The 19,527-nt window shown below is 39.2% G+C and overlaps 1 long non-coding RNA gene across 1 annotated transcript in view; it reads left to right on the top strand.

Moving 5' to 3' along the window:
• The first annotated feature begins 2,808 nt into the window (after positions 1 to 2,808).
• Positions 2,809 to 19,527, top strand: part of LOC115334588 — a 38,047-nt gene continuing 21,328 nt past the window's right edge. The window contains exon 1 of the long non-coding RNA XR_003921183.1: positions 2,809 to 3,090. This is a non-coding gene — a long non-coding RNA (uncharacterized LOC115334588). The remainder of the gene's footprint in view (positions 3,091 to 19,527) is intronic.

Genomic DNA, 19,527 nt, shown 5'->3' with positions numbered 1-19,527 from the left:
CTCCCAAAGGCTTTCTAGTATTAGTTTGCTCTAAGTAGCTCATGATTTAGAGTACAAAGGCATTTCCAGAATGCATGTTTAACAAAATGACATAGCAGATAATTGAAATTTATTTGCAATTTTCAAACTACAATAAACACAATTCTCCTTTTCTTTCATTAATAATCGCACGGCTAATGCATAACAATCCCTCTGCAGCTTTTACAAGCAAACTTGAGCTGCTGTGTTGTAATAGCTGGAAAAGTTAATGTAGCTTGAACAAGGTTCCTAATTGTCCCTGTCTCTGTCATATTTGTCTACTTGAATGGTCCTAAATACCACAGCGATTAATTACTACAGAGCAGGTATTACAAGATGTTATCATCCTTCCCCAACTGTCTGGGTGAATGGAGAAAGGCAGTAGATTGTTGCAGTGTTTCATCTTTGCACTTCCTGTAAGGCACTTTAACCAGAAGATTTAATGTGTCAAAGTTAACTGCGTTCTCGCGCAGATATTCACATTCTAATTAAAGATTAAGAACGTAGTACATTACACTGTGATTTGTCATACATGGCTTGTTAAATAGGAAACCTACCGGGATTCCCTAACATTTTATAAACATTATTCAGGGCTTTTAATGTGGGCAAAGGAAAAGATTATTCAGCTGCTCTGCAGAGTAGGAGGCAGGTCATTTCTCCCCCCCTGTCCTGCCCAAGCTCCCCCCCTCTCCAAATAAATAAATAAGGAAACTCAGATGGTTTTCAAACTGGAATTCTGTTGAGATCTCTTTAAACTATTTATCTTCCCAGCCTGTATGCGTGCACGTGGATACATGTATGTATATATATATAAAATATATATATGTGTCTTAATTATTTTTTGGCATTTTTCAACTTTTGCTGTCAGCTATGTAAACTGAGGTAGGAAGTCTTTGTTTGAATTAGGGTGGCGAAGGAAGGAAGAAAGATGAAACAGTTTTTCAATATGCAGAATGTGCTTTCAGATGATTCTAGCAATGCTGAGCGGCGTACCACTTCCAGTATTAGTAGCAGAGGACTGGTTCACATTCTTTGATTGCCTGAGGAATAAATTAATGAGGTTACTGGAGACATTGAACATTTGCATATTCACGGATGCTTATTAGGTATAAAGTGAATGCCAGGTGCATTGAATTTTGGGAATACTAGCTTTGTTTTTGGTCTTCTATTTTTAAAGCAATCACATCTTTCTTTTTCCCTAAAGTGGGAAGTTCTGTGAGAAAAAAGCAGCATTTATAAAAATCATAATGCCAAAAAAAAAAAAATCAAATTAATTCAATACAGACAAAGCTTTGCTATAAGATATACATCAGAATAAATACGATACAGCACGAGGCTAGGGACTATCTGAATGTCTTGTTTGGAACAACGGTTAGAATGACTACAAATATAAAAACAGTTGTTCCAAGACATAAGGAGAACAAATGTTATATTTTTCACTGTGCTCCTTATGGATTTCTAGCTTTAAATAGCAATAGGAGAACTCATTATGAAGTTACCTTCCATAATGTCCAACGCTTAATTTTAAAGCACCAATATTCTAGCACATTTTGTTATGGCAAGTCTCAAACTCAGCCTGCAAAGCACAGAAGATAGAATTACAAAATTTGCTCGACTATTTCTCCAAGGAGTATCTGCACATGGTTGCATTGTTGTCAGTGACTTCCGTCATTGCTGTGTGAAAGCACATTGTGTGAATGATTTGCACTGTATCTCATTATTCCTGGAAGTTTTTATCTCTGTTGTTTATTTGGGATCGTTATCCCCTTTGCATTCTTAAAGATTTTATGGTGTTGGGTTTTGTTTTTTCCTTCCCATTCTTTGGCTGTCCATATGCTATAGAGCACAGTATTAGCACTGCTTGTTTTAGCAGAGAAATATCTGTCAATTGAAAACATGTGTATTGTTTGTTCTGCCTTTTGCTTGTCTTTTACAGTGTAAGCATCAAGCGTGTACATGTGCACAGACTCCAGGCTTACATGCCCTGCACACAGATAAATACAGACACACGTGCCCACGCAGACGTGCACCTACCAAATTATTGGTATCGCCTAGTTCCAAGTAGCTGGGGTAGCAAAATCAAGCAGTGATAAGTCTTTTTCTTTGGATAATAATACGTATTTACAAACAGGCTCCCTTCTGCCCCCTTGTTTCACAGAATACTGTGCTCAACTTCCCTTTCCTGGATGTTGCACTGTGTTGATCACTGCCCTGCCTCTGCAAATCCTATTTGAAAATCTCATTTGCAGCATAACTGACAACAAAGGCATTACATGGTGTATGCCCTGCATATTCGGCAGACTATTCCTTGCCTTTGTAAGTTATTTCTAACTTCTAATGAAAATACTGTGCGATCAGTTGATGATCTTTTTTATTTATTAACAGTCTGTAAAATTAAGTGTGTCTAATCAAAGAATGGATCCTTTCTTAAAAGTGCAAGGTGGAATGCATTAGATCAGTGGTACAAAAAGCAGATGTTCTTTACTGCAGTAGGCCTTTCTTTGGGTACTCTGGGAAACAGGGACTTTAACAAAAAAATTAAATTGAAGGGGATTCTGAGGTGCAATCACTGCCAGCCACTGCAAGACACAGAAATCCTCTTTAGATATACATTTTCTCTGCATTTGTTTCCAAACTGTAATTCTGCTCCGTGATTTAAAAAAAATAAGAAAAATGATTTGATATTTCAGTCTCTCAGGGCAGCTTCTGAATAATTACATGCAAAATGATCTATTATATATTTATTGAAAATTGCAGAGCACAAATGCGCATTTTATTCAGAAAGGTCATTTTTTAAAACATCCATTGTAGCTGCTTCACTAACGTCCAGGGGTTTTTGCCATACACACGGCACAGATTTTTTTGATTATGTAGATTTTTTTTTTTTTTTTCCCCCTATTGCAGTTTCATATGCAAAGCATGCATCAGCCACATCCATGCTATCTCCTAAAGCAGTCATTCTGAAACCCAATCTGGGGACAGTGCAGACTAAATAAAATTTCATTTTGATTTGGCCTCCCGCTGAGAATGGGACTGCTTTGTTTCAGCCGACAGAACCAGCAAGCCAGAAAGGTATGTCCTGTTTTGCATGGCTGATGGTGTGACTTGAGGATCACAATCAGGCCGTTCATGCTCTCAGGGCTCGGCATCTCATCCACATCCCGAACCGTCTTTCTCTTTTCCTTGCCATTTGCTTTCCTTCTGTGCCGCCTGCCGTCTACCTGCAGGGCAAAGCTATGGCAGACCCTCACACTATTGTTTACTTTGGCATATGTTTAATAGCTGCATGGCTGTTTCAGGGTAGGGGTTTTCCTTTTTTTTTTTTTTTTTTTTCCCTTTTTTTTTCTTTTTTTCTCCCCCCCCCCCCCCCCGCCTTTGTTTTTTCCCTTCCCTATCCACGTTCACTTTCCTTATTTTCTAGGTGTTGAATACACAAATACTGACTTAACGGAAAATTATGTAAGTACTGCTTGCAATGCTTCAGAGATTTTACTAGGAGATTTGTAATGCAGAATTTTATTGTAAATCTGAGGAAACATTTAACAGCTTTGAAGGACTTCAGTTTTCATAGCCCTTTAGAGCTGTTTAGGCAGAAAAGCAGTCACCCATTATAGTTAGGAGAGAAAAAAAAAAAAATAAAAAACACCGTTAGGAAGGGGTCTGGCTGCTTTACCATCTTCACATGCTTTATAGTTACAGCTGCAGTGTTTGGCTAGGGGAATATCAGTAAATATTTCGCTCTCTAAATATTAGTATTTTTCTTAAAACCAGTTTGCATTCCAGGAGAGACTGTGCAGCAGGCTACTTGCTGCTGCTGCTGCTGCTCCCGCCCCATCTTTCGGAGGAGGTGTTGGCATTCGGGGGAACGACCACTGGTTTAACCTCTGGAGCAGCTTTTGGGCAGGGCAGCAGGACGCCCGAAAGAGTCCTCACGATGCAAACTCACTCCTCAAAAGCGTATTTCTCTGTCAAAGCTGCGCTATCCCTTGCCTGTGAATATTTGGGGGGAGGGAAAAAAGTTTTTCACGTGAAATAAAATTAGCGTAAAATTTCCCTCAGACAAAGGGCAAATTTTAATTTTGGTTACTATGTATTTTAAGATGGACGATGTCCTGTTTTCTTCGTGAGGTAGAATATGATTATAACTCCAAAGAAAAATTCAATCCTTAACAAAAAAATGAAAAATATGTAGCATATTCTATCGAGCACTGACATGATATGGGAATTTATGTCTTTGAGATGATTTACAAACACAAAACTATTATTTTATGCAACATGCCTTTGTGGCAGGTGATATTGGTAACAGCAGGTTGTTCAGCAAAGTCTTATGGAACATATATGGTCAATTATTACACTCTCTGCTCAGTTTAGCAAGTTTTATTCCTAGCTTTTGTATGTTACTCCAACTCCACAACTTTCATCTTATAACCGGATTCATATTTCACTTTCTGACTTTCTGAGGCGGCCAGGGGTGCAGGCCCTTGGCATAACCATGTGGATCTTCATGTGGCAGAGTTTTGTGACTTGAAAATTCACTTTCTTCCCATCTTCCTTAATTTAAAAAAAAAAAAAAGTGTGGGTTGGGGGGCGAAGGCTTATCCAACAAAAGTTTGGAGAAAAAAGAGAGGTAAAAATAAGATGGCTCACTAGCCTCCCAGTAAAGAAGGGTAGGCCAAACTGGAGTTTCCACTGCATGCGTTAACCTTGGTGAACTCCGACAGGATTTTCTGCACATGGCAGAGGGCAGGATCTAGCCCTGCATGTTTTGTTATTCAGAGATGTTTACAAAGTGGCATGCAGCTTGAGAAGACTTTAAAGAAGCTATCTGTAGTGATGTCACATTTTCTTCAACAAATTTGAGGCTGTAAGGAAACTACAAAGAGACTATATTTATAAGAAACAAGAACTACAGCTTTTTAAATTGATACAGTGGGAAAATGATCAGTTCTGTGTGTTTTTTCCTCAGTATCTCTAATCCTCCTGCTTCACCCCTCAGGTATCATTGGGACGTTTTCCAAGTTACCAACTCTGCATTTTAATCAGTGTTTATAAAAATGGGTTCCAACTTTACATTTACCATCATTTCATTTTAACAGTTAAATACAAGTTTTTAAGAGAAACTAAACTCTAGGTATTGTGCAACAGTGTATCCTAGGTCCTTTATGTCAGAACTCACAGTCCTGGCAGGCTTTTTGTTGTACAAAGAGTATTTTATATTATGTCAATAGCTGCATTTAAAAAAAAATTAAATAAGGAGGTACACATGGATCACTTGGAAAGAGACAACATTTTTATCTAAAATACTCAAGGAAATTAATAGAAGTATTGTTTCTTTATTTCCAGGGATGAAGTATTTTTTAAAAGAGTGATGTTCGTTGCGGTAAAGGAAAATAATCTTAGCTCCAGAATGCGCTTACTGTTCTGGATACTTTTTTTATTAATTACATAACTGTTGTATTTAACCAGGAATTAATGAAAACTTTATTCTGATGTTCTTAAGAGATCAGAGTTCCCTTTTTAGGTTGGTTTATTAGAGCCATATCTTGTGGTCATATTCTGGATCAGTAAGAGAAGTGAGTGGGGTTTGGAAGTTAGTTTTGCATTTATCACTCCCACAGAAAGAAAACTAAAAATATTACCCTGAAGCCCAGAAACAAAGACCTCTTTCTTAGGTAGTCTTATAAGGCTGCCCTCAGTGGACTTAGCAGTGTTCCTCCTTATTTATATTTGTGTGCTTAAGAAAGGAATCAGATCCAAAATCCCAAATCAGCTACCTCTAGCACACTATAATTGGAAAAAAAAACCAAGATACTTGGGCATGTAACATATTTACCGATGCGTTTATTTTTTAAGGCAAAGGATATCGTAATTCCCAGTTCTCTGACTTTTCTCTCACTTTTTGTGCTTTACCTGAATGAGGTGACATGACTGAGATAAGTCGTATCTATGTCCAGAATCCTATGGAGAAAACAGATCATCTCAAACAGAGAATATATGGCAAATCGGAAACTAGATGAATGCACTCAGGAGACAAGTACCTACTTGTAATTATATATATATATGCATACTTGTATGTAAATTAGCTACATGATGCTAGTAGATATATGTATGCATGTATAAGTGTGTATGTACAGGTACATATGTATATATATAGAGAGAGATACGTAGGACACCATGTCACCAGGGTCCCTGGGTCCCACCGATGATACATGGGCAGATACTGTTACTGGGACCATATAGAAGACGAGAACCTGCATGATCCGTGCATTTGCTGATCTCCAGCCCATCAGAAATTCTCAGCAATTCCACAACTGATTGTCTTAGGAAATTCTCCCTGAACAAATTCATGGTTGTCTGACATTAGTATCTGCCTAAAAACTTGCTGAGGTCAATAGGATCCCAGACATGAAGATTTGACTGCAGGATCAGGGATGAAAGATTTGGCAGTAGCTCCTTGGGCAAGCCAGGACAGACTAATCAACAAACCTTTGGAAAAAGGTGGCAGAAATCTTTCATAATACTGGACCTACCAGCAGAATTAATGGACAACTGATTCTCATTCAACTCAAACTCCTCATGCTGATGTTCTTACTTTATACACCTGATTTGACCAAGACCAATAAAAAAGGTCCGAGAAACTGGTAGGAGATACTATAAAATTACATATCAAAGGGCAATTGACTAGGAGCAGATACTATAAAATTATATATCAAAGAAAGCAGTAATATCCTGTCAGCAAGTATGAGCGTAGGAGCCCATTGTGTTCACAGTCCGAAAGGGGTGAGGAGTAGAATTACTTTAGTTTGGGATATTTTTACCCAATCTCCTTAGAAATAAAAAAGCAAAAATCAAAGTTAGGTTTTTATTTAAAATAGAAAAGGTAAAGTTAATCATAGGCTTAGTGTTCAAGTTCACTGGAGCAACAGTATGCTATAAAAATGCATGCCATCACTTAACCCTTCAATTGATAATGTTTCAGGCTTTCAGAATGTTGCCTTACTTGCCCACTAAAATAAAGCAGGGGCTTTCTCAGCTTTAAGGAGGTATTCTCCACTATAAGGAGGTATTCTCCACTATAAGGAGGTACTCTTCCTACAATTCTTGTTTTAAATGAAAAATCTAATAGAACAACCTAAGTAGCTGATCAAATGTCTAAGTGTAAAAAGAAAACCAGCTTTGGACCGAAGCTAAAGAAGCAGAGCTAACAAGCAGGCATTAACTTTGTTTAGGAGTAGAGAGGAGAACTAAAGAACTTAGCCCAGCACCTACTTGGAAATCTAATATTTTCTGAGTGGGGAGAGGAGAAGGAAGTTTGGAACCTGTAAAAAAAAAAAAAGTGACCAGAAAATCATGTTATTTGTAACATACACACACCAGTGGAAAATCCACCATTGGGATGACTTTATCAGAACAAAGCTACACCCAGGGAGACTGCTTCTAAGTACAGTCAGAGAGATGTTCAAAGAACAGAAGTTTGGAGTCTTGGTAATCCGAGTGTTGAAAGATTTTCTCAAAACAAAATGCATGTTGACTTCCCACATATCAGTGCATATAAATGTGTTAAGATTTTATTGATTATATTGAAAAAATAGACAATGTGTATTAGTTAACTATTTATCGGTCTTCTCAAAGGTTGAAAAAGATTTTTGTCTACAAAGTACGGGGTGGATGGAAGAAATTGCTAATGAATATCTAATGAATATTATATAGCACAGAAAAGGACTGCAGATTAATAAAAGCATCCTCTCCTTCATTAAGTGTTCTTTACCCTATGGGGGTGGAGAAGGTTAGGTTATAGCAGCATTATGTCCTCACAATAAAAACACATTAAGTCTCCTAGCATCTACTGCAATTGGTTATTCATTACATATAATTTTCTTTATTTTTGAAACCCTTTCCCTCAACCAGCTGTCTGACAAAGGCAAGCATGAAACATTCTGAAAATAAACTTTTGGAATCATTTGCATTCAATGGGAAAATTCCACTAGTAAAATAGTATTCATTAAATTTTTCTAGTGATAGACAAATATCAGAAGATTCAGAGGACTGTTTCAGACAAGTGTAACTATATCAATGTTTGTCTACAGTGTTTTGAAAAACTGTCTCTATTGTCATTGTATCCGGGAACCTCCAAATAATCACAATTTTTTGCTGTTCTTTAATGATGTCTAGCTTTACTTCTGCCCCCTCCTGAGGTTCCTTTCCTTTACCAAGCAGAGCAATGTCTCCTCATGGGTGACAGGCTACATTTCAGAGGAAAACCATTCATTCTCCAATCCATGCTTCTTTCAGGAGTAACCTACAAAATCTTGATGCAGAAAACAGCCACAGGAGGCACTAGGAAACATTTTCTTCCATAGGTTTTTTTGTGTTTGTTTTGTTTTGTTCTCTCTCTCCCCTCTGAATTAAAATTATCCTAGATACATGTATTGCTTTTTGCTGTGGAGGTAATAAAAGGAGATTCCTACATCTTAAAATGGGAACAAGAGAGGTTGTGCTGTGGGAAGATTTATGGTAACCTCTCAATCTCTTCTTATTTTCACATGCGAAATCCAAAGCAAATCAAAGTAGGTAACTTTAAAAGGGTAAGAAAAAAAAATTAAAAAATAAAAAAATAAAAAGGAAATGGCTAAATAAGATCTACCAGCACTTCAATTCTGTTGGTCTTACTGTAAATGATAAACAGATTTATGTTTCCAAAAATGGAACTGAAAACTTGGAGCTACTTTTTAGGAGGTTGGTGGGGAGAAGGGAGAAGAGGATCTAATTTTTGTGATTCTTCTCCCTCTCTTTTTTTTTTTTTAAAGAGATTCATTTAAGATCCCAATTTGCGCTTTAGGGAGGTAAGATGAAAAGACTAAAAGCTGCCTTAGCAGGATCAGCTAAAAGAGCAAAATAGATCTGGGTGTTAGCAGGTTAACAATGATAACTCACCTTAAGGTCCCTAAAAATAGAAGTGAAAGAAGCACATCAGTACGGAAGAGCAAGGGGGCCAGAACAAAATTCTGAAGATCCCCGTAATTAAGTGGCAGAGGGTCAGATGAACACTTATTAAAATGCAACAAAGCACAACGGGGTGTCGCAAAGACGGAGTTTCAATCTTAGCCATGAATTTCTTGGGTTTTGTCAGTTCCAGCCAGGCCTGCCATGTTATTTTAATAAGTACTTTTCTCTACATATTACCTTTGAGAATTTTGGGGGAACATTTATGTTAAAGGTTAAGAGGGCAGTTTATAGACAATTCCAGGGACAGGACTCCTTAGAAAGTATAGGAAGAATGACATTATGGTGATATTTTAAGATGTATTTGTATCCAATATTTGAATGCTGTGAGATAAATGCATCAATTTACCTTCCAGTTTCAAAGGCAATAGTAAGTCTTCATTAAGAAATAGTGTTCTCCCAGTGCAATATCCCTACCTTACCCTAATGTTGCTAAATACTATATATTGTCAACCCCTCTTTTTCCAGCATCAATACAATACTCTTAAGCTGCCTCTGTCAGATAATTTTGATGAGGATCAATATTTCACTTCACAATTTACCCACACCAACTCTCACCCCACCCTAATCCAAAACCAGATGTCCAGGCAGCAAATGTAGATGAACTATCTTAGGAAAAGGATTTTAAAGCTTTCTTGGCCATAAATATTGCTTGCTAGCACAAAGAGAAGTCTGTGTTTTAAACCGTAGACTCCATCTAATTCCACTGATTTTAACACCATTCTAATTTGGCTGATGTGTTTTGTCTTCATGTTAAAACATGCTGTCAGAATTGGTTGATTAAGATAACTGAAAAGTAGAGAGCGCTCTGGGGACCTCTGAGACGTGGGGGATCTGGAGGGGTCAGGACAAAGGTAGGGCAGGAGGAGGATGAATGCTTCCTCAGCTTCCATAGCAGATGCAAAACTGTACCCCATTTCCTAACACTCAGACGTGTTGTACGCCATACGTTTAATATATTGTTTATTGAAGGTTTTTGGAATGGAATATAACCCAGACTACATCGTTACATCAGGATTTACAGATGTTTTCTGGTATCATAATATGTTGGCAAAACAGGAGAACATCATGAATAGCTGATCTGGCTGAAGTCCTCAAATTCATTGTTTTACAACAGTGTAAGTTTGTTAGTGTATTTAAGTCCAGCAATATTTTTTTTTTTGCCCAGGTGTATTTTGAAGTGCAGTAATGTTTAGCTGCTCATATGTAGGAGGGGTTTTTTAGTTTCTTTTTTTTCTTTAGTAAGTACGATTATGGCATCTTGGATTTTGTAATTCCTTCTTAAATTATTTTAAGTTTTCTTTGCATATGTGCATACCCACACACACATATTTACCACTTGGAGGACAAGTTGGATAAAGCAGAAGTGTAATATCACGCCTCCCCTCTCCCAAATGAAGGACTGGCCATCAGTGGGTACCCAAAGCTGGAACACAAAGAACAAAATGCTCCATAGGCAACTGCCAATAATCTGGCCTCAAATCCTCATTGCTGGGTGATTCCTAGTTCTCTTGCAGTCGTGGCTCAAGTAAGCAGCAGCGTTGTGGTGCACTGACAAACAGGACCCCGGTCTTGCAAAATCCTGCCTACCCAATTTGTTATGCTTAAAGGCATTCAAGTCAACCCTGTCCCCAAATGGGTAACCACAGCCCGTGATGAATGCAGTGTGGGGTTTTCTAGTGGGAAAAGTAGGGGCTGTAGGTTGTTTAAAACTGACTGGGTTTTGCTTCAGTGAAGGAGGAAACGAACTAGGAGAACAGAAGGAAATGAAAGAAACAGTCATGAGAAGGGTCCCAAGACAAAACAGAGACCAAAGTCCTTGGGACACAGAATTGATTATGTGGGTAAAAAATGAAAGTTGGTGAAGGGAAAATTTTTGCTCCACTTTCTCATATGATCAAGGGGCCAGAACTTTGTGCAGTCTTTCCAACAGGGTTGTACCAAAGGTTATACTGCATTTGTGCAAGCCACCACCCAAAGGCTGCAGTTCTACAGGACCAGGAGTATTTGAGGATCCACTTGAACCAGAGGTGTAAAAAATACGAACACCTGTCTGAATTTCACTTCTTCTCTATATTAATCCTGCCTTTCTGTTCAAAATAGAAATCTTCTCCTCATCCTTCTCCTTCTCATCTTCATCTGAGGTCATCTAAGAAGGGTGCAATAAAGAAGCAAGATGAAGGAGGCAAGTCCTTGTTGTGGTTCTGCTAAGAGCACAGGCGCGGTTACAGCACGGGGCCCATGAAACTAACAGTCAGTACTTCATGTGGAAGGACTGGCTCTCACATCAGTTTGCTCTCTGAGTTTCCAAAAGCACATCAGAAAGCAAGATGCTCTTAACATGGAGTGGTTCATGAATTTAGTATTGCAATAAATGCACCTTCCTGAGTCAAGATCCTGGAAAGTCTGTCAGTTTTGTGTGCAACATCATTGCAGGGCAATCTTATTTCTGTAAGAACAGTGACCTTGCTTCCCTGAGTAGGGATGTGGTTTTCCTCCATTATTTTCACACCCCCCCCCAACTCTCTGGTTGTATTCAGCCTTCAAGTGTGACAGCAAGTACATCCCTTACACTGCTTCTTTCATCAAATCACTCATTCTTTCCTTATCCTCCGTGGGTCCTCACCAGTCTCTCACATCTAGATATATTTATACATGTTGGTTTTCACTGATCCTACCCTACTTTTTTGCCCAGGTTTTTTCCACGGTGCCCAAAGCTGTCTTTCATAGTCATGCTCTGTGGAAAGCCATTATGCATATAAAAAATTCAAATCCAGTGCTACCGTAGGCCCTTAAAAACACTGATATACCCTGTTTTTTCTGTTCTAAGCAGGACTCATGGACACTAATCATTTGCTCAGTATTTCCAGGCATTCATGATTCAATTAGAGCCATGAACTATCATCCAGAAATCCTGGATAAACAGCCACTGTCTATGCACAGGCTGCCTGTACGCTACATGAACTGTAGATCCAGTGATCCTAGACCCACCAGTCACACCATAGATGGACCTCATACACTCAAAAACATGGTAGTCTGACTTCTCTGATCTCCCAGGCAAACCACAATTTTCCTGTGAGGAGCAGGTAAATCTTAGTTTAAACTGTTCCTCTAGCTGAGGTTTATTCATTGCAAGAGAGAAACTAAAACACGAGCCATGCCATGTGGCAGGTGTTGGGCGCTGAAGCTAAGTGGAAGTCCTGGCTGAGTATAAATCTTCCATAAGCCATACTTTCCCTGCAAAGTCCCTTTCTCTTGGCCCTTTTCCAGCCCTGTAGTCTCTGCTTCACCCTGCAGAAGAACTCAAAGCACTGGTTGCCTTTCAGGCCAGAGGGTAGACCTCAGTGTGGACTCTCAATAACTGGTCTGTCATAGCACCTTTCCATCATTTTCATGGTCTTAGTGTTACCATGACATTATTGACATCCAGAGTCCTTACAACCCCTGAAAACCACCTACTTGTCCAGCCTCAGATGGGACACTTTTCTGTACAGAAAAGTACAACAGAACCACGTCCTCTGAGGATTCGTGCTCCTTCCTGTCCTCCTGGAGCACAAGTTCACCAGCATCCCGACCCTTCTACCATCTGTTCAGTCTGCAGAAAGCTACTTCCCAGCAGCTGCTCCTGAGTGGAAGGAGAACAATCCTGGGAAGGTCATCCCGCAGGCTTCGCTACAACACAGAAGGAAATTTCCAGGGAGAATTCATTTCCTGGTCCTCTTCCTGTCAGAACAGGATTCCTTCAGCAGCAGGTTATCGGCTTCCCACACTGAAATAAAGGTGAATATTTTTGGAAGATCCATTAAGCTTGCTTTTCATTAATAGCTTCCACACATTAAGTGGCTAGTCCCTGTAGCTCTCACACAAACAAACCTCTTCTCAGTGTTTGGAAAAATTAGTAAAACTTAGAATCACAGGAAATAAGGGTCTCTTCATCAGTTAGTCTATGTAAATGGCAGGACCTTGAATGTGCCTGAAAGATATCTGCATGACTTGTTCTTGAAATCTCCCAGCGGTGGAGATCCCACAATCTCCCCAGGTGAGGTAAGCGTTCTTCTCCAGTGCTTAACTTTTCTTACAATTAGAATTTTTTTCTTAATGTCTAACCCAAATCCCTCTTGCTGTGATTCAAGGCTATTACTGCTTGTCCTATCCACATTGGGCTTGTCATACAGATTATTCTCTTTCTCTTACATATCTCTCAGCTGCTACCATTTCTCTCTGTCTTCTTTACTTTTAGATGGAATAACCACAATCCCTTCACCCTTCATTCATAGACCTTATTTTCTAATCATTCTCATTCCCTTCTGACCTCTGCTCTCCAAATTGTCCACATCTGTTTTTAAGTTCAGTGGTCAAAAAGTGGACACAGTACATCACTGGAAGCATCACTGGCACCAAGCAGAACTCAGATCATGTGTTTGTTCTTTCTTCCCTAAGAAAAGGGTGTTTTATTGGGTTTAATCCACAGTGCATCTGCTCTTCTGGCTGTAAAGGGTTGCTACGTAATAGCAGTTAGATTTTTAGTACACTGTTTAGGCAGCTAAGGAATGGCTTTTTAGCATTTCTAGCATTTTAAAATGCTCTCCAAGCATTTCTTGAGGAATTTTGTCATCATTAGCATTTGCAATACAATTGTAAGGCAGAGAAATATTATTGTCGCCATTTTTCCAATGAAGAGGCTGCTGGACTGCAAAATGTGCTTTGCAAAGGCATATTTTGTCTTGTGCCTTGTGAGGAGAAAAAGCATTGCTGGATTCTTCTGAACAGGACTCTGCAGTGTATTTGAAATCTCCTTCCACAAAACATGATTATTCAATGAGTGTGTTCATAGTGCAGGTTTCCAAGCCAAGTCTCTCTTCTTGAGGGCTCTCAAAGGTGCTTAACTGTAAGCTCATATGATTAATATTTTGTTCATTTCTGCATTTTCCTTTTAAGTACCTAAGTTTTGGTCTTTCGTGTGCTCCAGAGCACTTTGTCAAATTCTTTTATCCCTCTTGGGACAGTTGGTCAAGGAGAAAGGCAGGATGGCAGCTGGAGAAGATAGGACCAGAAAAGAACCTGAAGGAGGGTATTCAAGTGACAGAAAAGGCTGTTTCGCTGAGCAGAGATGAGACAGGAGCATTCATCTGTAGACCCTGCCCCTAACCAGAGCATGGAATTTTTTTCAAGTTTTCTTAATTTACAGTGTTCCTCTAATGTCAGCAAACACCTGAAACCCACCTAAAAACGTGTCTTACTTCCCCCTTGTGGCTGATCCACCAGAAAAGATGACAATCTGCTATTGCTACTAGGTTCTTAATATCTCAAGTGGCAGAGGTCTTCATTGTGCAGCAGAGGTTTCCAGCCTCTAAAGGACACGTGTACAAATCAGAATGGTTCTGCCTAACCTCATTCATGCCATGCGTATTTTCTTTTTCCTTGTTTTTTTTGATCTTAACTTAGCCCCCTTGTTTCTATGCATTATATGCATAGATATGTATTAGAAAATGTGATGTGACATCAATTTCCAGCACTGCTAGGGTTTTTGCACATGATGCAATCTGGTGCTCCAGTGGCATGTTCACATGTGACATAAATTGAAATCACAGTGGGTCATAATGCAGCACAACAGGTGCACCAAAATGTTTTAAATGGCTTCTATTCTTTTTTTTTTTTTTAATCAAGTCAGAATCAAGAACAATGGCAGCCATTAAACCAGTTCTGCAAATCTTTGCAGGCAGAGCAGCTGGAAAGAGGGGATCAGGGAGAGGACTTTTTTGCTATTTGCAAGGGGGATGCAAATGCAGTTGTGCAGTGTAAACTACATATTATATTTTTTGTCTTTCATGTGTTGTGATAAAAGTAGTTTTCTTACCAGTATAACATGTTTCATTAATACAATGTTTAAATAATTAAATACAGCAACTCTGGAGGCGATGGCTAAGATAAAAGTTTGTAGGCAATCCATTATTGTGATCAGACAGTACTTCTTAAACCCATGGAGATGCAATTTAGTAGTTTAACTTCTGAAGTCAGTTGTTTAATAAACTATTACATTTTAATATAGTTTTGTTCTTGTCAAAGGGAATGATTCATTTCCCCTCTGTCAATTGTTCCAGCTGAAGTTATTAGTGGTTCCAGGGTTGAGGGGGTGCTGGGTTCCTGTTTGAATATCACTGCTGTGCTGTTCCCACTCTCTAGATGTTGCCACTGTAACATTATGCGTGTGATCTTTACTGGTTATAATTATTTTGTAGGGATAGTAACTGCCATCATTTGAGTCTTCAGTATTGATATATTTCATTAGGTTTGATTCTGTTGGCAGAGAGTAAGGTGCTGGTTAAGGGGTTTATATAATTAGTTGTAGCAGGATTAGATGAATATTAGTATACTCTAATAATGGATGTCCCAGAAAGAAACCTGGCAAAACCATTAAATAGAGGGAATATAATAGCAGACAAACTAAACATTACCTCTGCTACTATTTGAGTTTGTCATAGTTTTAAACAGATTTGCTTGCTGAAGTTTCAATATGATCTTCTCGTTCATTTTTCTTTATGAAAAGAAGCTTTTATAAGAAACGTGTTCTTAAAAAACCCAAAAGCCTGTATTTCTCTTTATTTGTCTTTCCCCTCCTATGAAGATATTAGTTATGTAATGGTGCAGTGTAGGTTTAATATTGTCTGTTCGGCTCCTTCTTTCACAAGTTGCTGCCGGCTGATAAAATACTGTTGAAGACAGGCTTGGTAATCAGTTAAATCATTCTCCATATGCCCATCCGTTACTGGTAGCAGTCGAGGGTGGTGGACGTTTCCATGCTGCTTCTGCACAGAAATGCCAAGGGGAGCAAAGACCAGGACGGCAGCACCCGCTGTGCCTTGAGCTGGTCGTTGCGACTCACCTGCTGCGGAGGCTGTCTCCGTGCAGTGTGACAGGTCCGAGAAGATTAGGGAGCAAGGGCCTTTCCGCAAGCATTTGCTTATCACTGGCCTCGGTGACACGTGGGATTATTTATGGCCGAGTCCTTTACCACAGCACTTACGGTTCTGAGATAAAAAGCACGCACCAGAGTCCCCACCGCCTCTCCAGCTGAACAGATGGAAATTGGCATTATTTGAAATTCAAGGAGTTTTTACTGTACACAAGAATAATCCAAATGTGGAACGGGATTTGTTATTAACTGTAAATCCCCTTTCCCCTAAGAAAACCAGAGTAAATGCAGGAAATAAGCTCCCATTTATATACCATAGAGACAATGCTTCATTGTCACTTGTATTTTAAAGTCACAAGTGAAAAGTAAATGGAAAGTGGGAGCAAATATCAAGGTGTTAGTGGCATTGATCCTTCCACAGTGCAGTCAACAGGAATTTTTGTAGGTTACTTGCAACCAATGAGAGAAGGCTTACATATACAGAATATTTGGTGGTTTATTCTTTAAAGCGTGTGTTATTCTGCACCCAAATCAAGAAGAGGGAAAATGTCTTCACCTCTTTTTTTACTATTAGCTCTGCACCTTTCATATTTATTTACTCTTCACACTGCAGTATTTTAAGAAACTTTTAAATATTTCTTTAAACACATAGAAAAGAACCTGTGTTAAAATAATTCCAAGTATGCATTTCCAGAATGCCTGAAGCTTATTGTTACTAGGTACTTGTGAGGCACCTAAGATTTAATAAAAAAGAGCTGCAGACTGAATTTCCTTATACATGCTATAGAAATTTTGCTCAGTCCAGCCTAGCTCCATCATTGTCAAGTTTCCCCTCAGAAAGGACCATTCCCCAAAAGATTATTATTCTCCCACAGTTGTGTGCAAACCCTCAGGAAAATACTAACTTTCCTTCCTTGCACTTATTTCTTCTCTTTAAATTATATTTAGGACAGCCTGTGCCACAATCTGCCTGGGGTCCTATGTGGCTAAAGCCACCCTGGCTGTCTTTGTATCCCAGCGCAGAATCCATTGCAGACGTAATGTATGTTACCAAACCCACATGGCAGTTCAGTTCTCCTTAAACGTGGTCCTCAGCATTACCCACTCCACTCTTCTTTCATTTGTGTTCAAACGATTTTCCATTTTCCTTGACAGTCTCTGAGTTTCAGCCTTACAGGAGACAGTAGGCAGAATGCACGTGCTGTACAATTTTGGCTTCAGGCAAAGTGGCATCTTTTCTGTAAGAATCTGCACTAGTTACTGAACACCACCCATCCCACACTGATATCATTTTCTCTCTCTCTTTCTTGGTCACTCTCTCTCAAACTATTTGACCCAGATAGACATTTTCTTCCGACCCCTAAATTGCATGCACTGGAATCATACTGAGTAAATTACACTGTGCATTTGTGTCCTAGGAATATTTGTCAATACCTTTGTTATCTTGTTCAGCACGGTTTTATTTTTCTTCTTCTTCCTGTGACTCTGCAGAGGAGAGTTGCATGCAACCTGTTGCATGCTGCAAAGAGTACAAGCCTAAAGTGATTTAAATGTGCTCTATTAGCATTTCTTTGCTTATTATGCATTATGAGCTCTACAAAGATGGTTTCTACATAGGTGAATGCAGGTGTGGGGGAAAGCTAATTTGCTATCAATATGCTAGTCTTATTGTAAATGTCTGCCAAACTAGATGTCCCTTTTTTCAAATTCACTTTGGTTATATACACATAAATCTTTGCAAAAAACCTATACCTTGCATGTGTAATGCTGGGGGTATTGGGTCTGTATACAATAACAAAAGCTTCCTTGTTTTCCACGAAGTGGAGACGTAAGAAACAATGGTGTTCTGGATGCCTATGCATCACTTTTAGCATTATGGTAGCCTAGGCACTGGCATAATAGAGGCATCAGATAAAATAATAATACTCAAATGATGTTTGCAAAGTTGAGCTCGTAAATGTCAAAGGTGATTTGAAGTGGACAAGAGTGAGTCTTAACAAATCAACTAGGGGCTGCTGGCAATTGTTTCTGTTCTCGGTTCTTATTGAAACTAATATTGGACAAATTGAAAGAGTGATTGCCTTAGAGCCTTCGCAATGTCTTCACCAATCTGTTGCCCATTTCCATAAAAAATGGGAGTGAAAATGGCAGCTGACTTCTTTTGACCTCTCTCAATTTCACTGTGGCTCCTGTCAGAGGCCTGAAAAAGCAGTTTTTCAGGCAGACCATTATCTGCCATAGCAAGTTAGTTGGCAGAGAAATTGAAAAATATCAGTCAAATAATCTATTTAAGCCTGGTCTTTCTGTATGTGTTATAATCTGAATGGTAGCAAACCAGCAAAAAACTAAAAGCCTCAACTTGAAAGTGGATGAGCAAGTGGAGTTAGTTCCTTTACCAGACGTTTTCTTTTGTTACATCAACTTCTTCTTCTGTCCCTCTGTCTTCATGATTTGACTGTCAGCGTTATAGTAAGATAAGAAGCTACCTGGACTGCCTGAATCCTAGTCCTCCTTATCTTCCTGACATTGGTTTCTACCGTTCTGGAATCATGGACCAAGAGCTGTTTTGCTCCGCTTGCCTTGCTAACTCATTCCCTTCCCATGTAGTATCTTCCCTTAGATTCACCAAAGTGTCACCACTTTGATTCCATAAACTACTTGCAGAAACACCTCCTTCTTCTAAGATTTACTTTCATGAACATTTTCTTCTTAGAAACTTGCAATCCCACTAAAGTTTCTTTACAAAGGCTAAGACCCGTTGTCCATGCATATCAGAGATGTGCTGACACTGAGTTTCCCTCAACTTCCCCTGTGACCGACAACAGAGATCTTAATTTCCCTTGAAAGCAGGTCAAGCTATCTAGTACAGGATTTACTCTTAGGAATTGTGTTTCTCTTCTAGATGGAGTTTTGAAGAACTGCTCTGTTAACTTTCATTCATTTTTCAAGTACTTAAAAATAGGTACAGAACAGGAGGCTCCATGACTTTGGGGAACCCTTAAAATGAGTGCCTCAGGACCCTCGTCCATGCTGCAGCCTAACAGTGCTGCGATTACCCAGCCAACACCTGGCTGCATCAAGTGAACAGCTTGGATGCTATTTCCACCTCAGCTGTCTTCCATCAAGCTGATTCTTTCTGCCTCAACCCCATGTTGCTAGAAGGTATGAAGACCGCTACAGTCCCTCCTTCCCTCCCACATCTTCCATTATATGCATCCTTTATCCTCTCCCAAATTAGCTGTGGGTTGCAGAGGTTCTCTCACAACTGCTTCTAGCTATTGCTCTGCTTGGGTTTCTAGTTCTGGCTTTCTCTGACTGCTGCTCAGTCACCAGTCTCTTCTTACCCTGGTAAAGTAGATATCTTTCACAGAAGCTAGGCACTTCATAGAGATAATCATGATTTCATCTGGGAAAGGAATTAAACCTTTTTTGACTAACCAAGGCAGTCACAGAGGACTCTTCTTGCCTCAGTTTCATGGTTAGAAATGCCCAGGTGCCCTTTCTTAACATTTCATTTGCTTCTGAACATAACATTTCCTACTGTGAGACTTAAAAAAAGACATATTATTTGTCTTTGGAATACCTTAACTAAA

Source organism: Aquila chrysaetos, chromosome 23 (genome assembly GCF_900496995.4).
Source record: "Aquila chrysaetos chrysaetos chromosome 23, bAquChr1.4, whole genome shotgun sequence".
NCBI classification, from domain to species: domain Eukaryota; kingdom Metazoa; phylum Chordata; class Aves; order Accipitriformes; family Accipitridae; genus Aquila; species Aquila chrysaetos.
The sequence above is the reverse complement of the archived record's forward strand: the minus strand, read 5'-3'. Positions and strand labels throughout refer to the sequence as shown.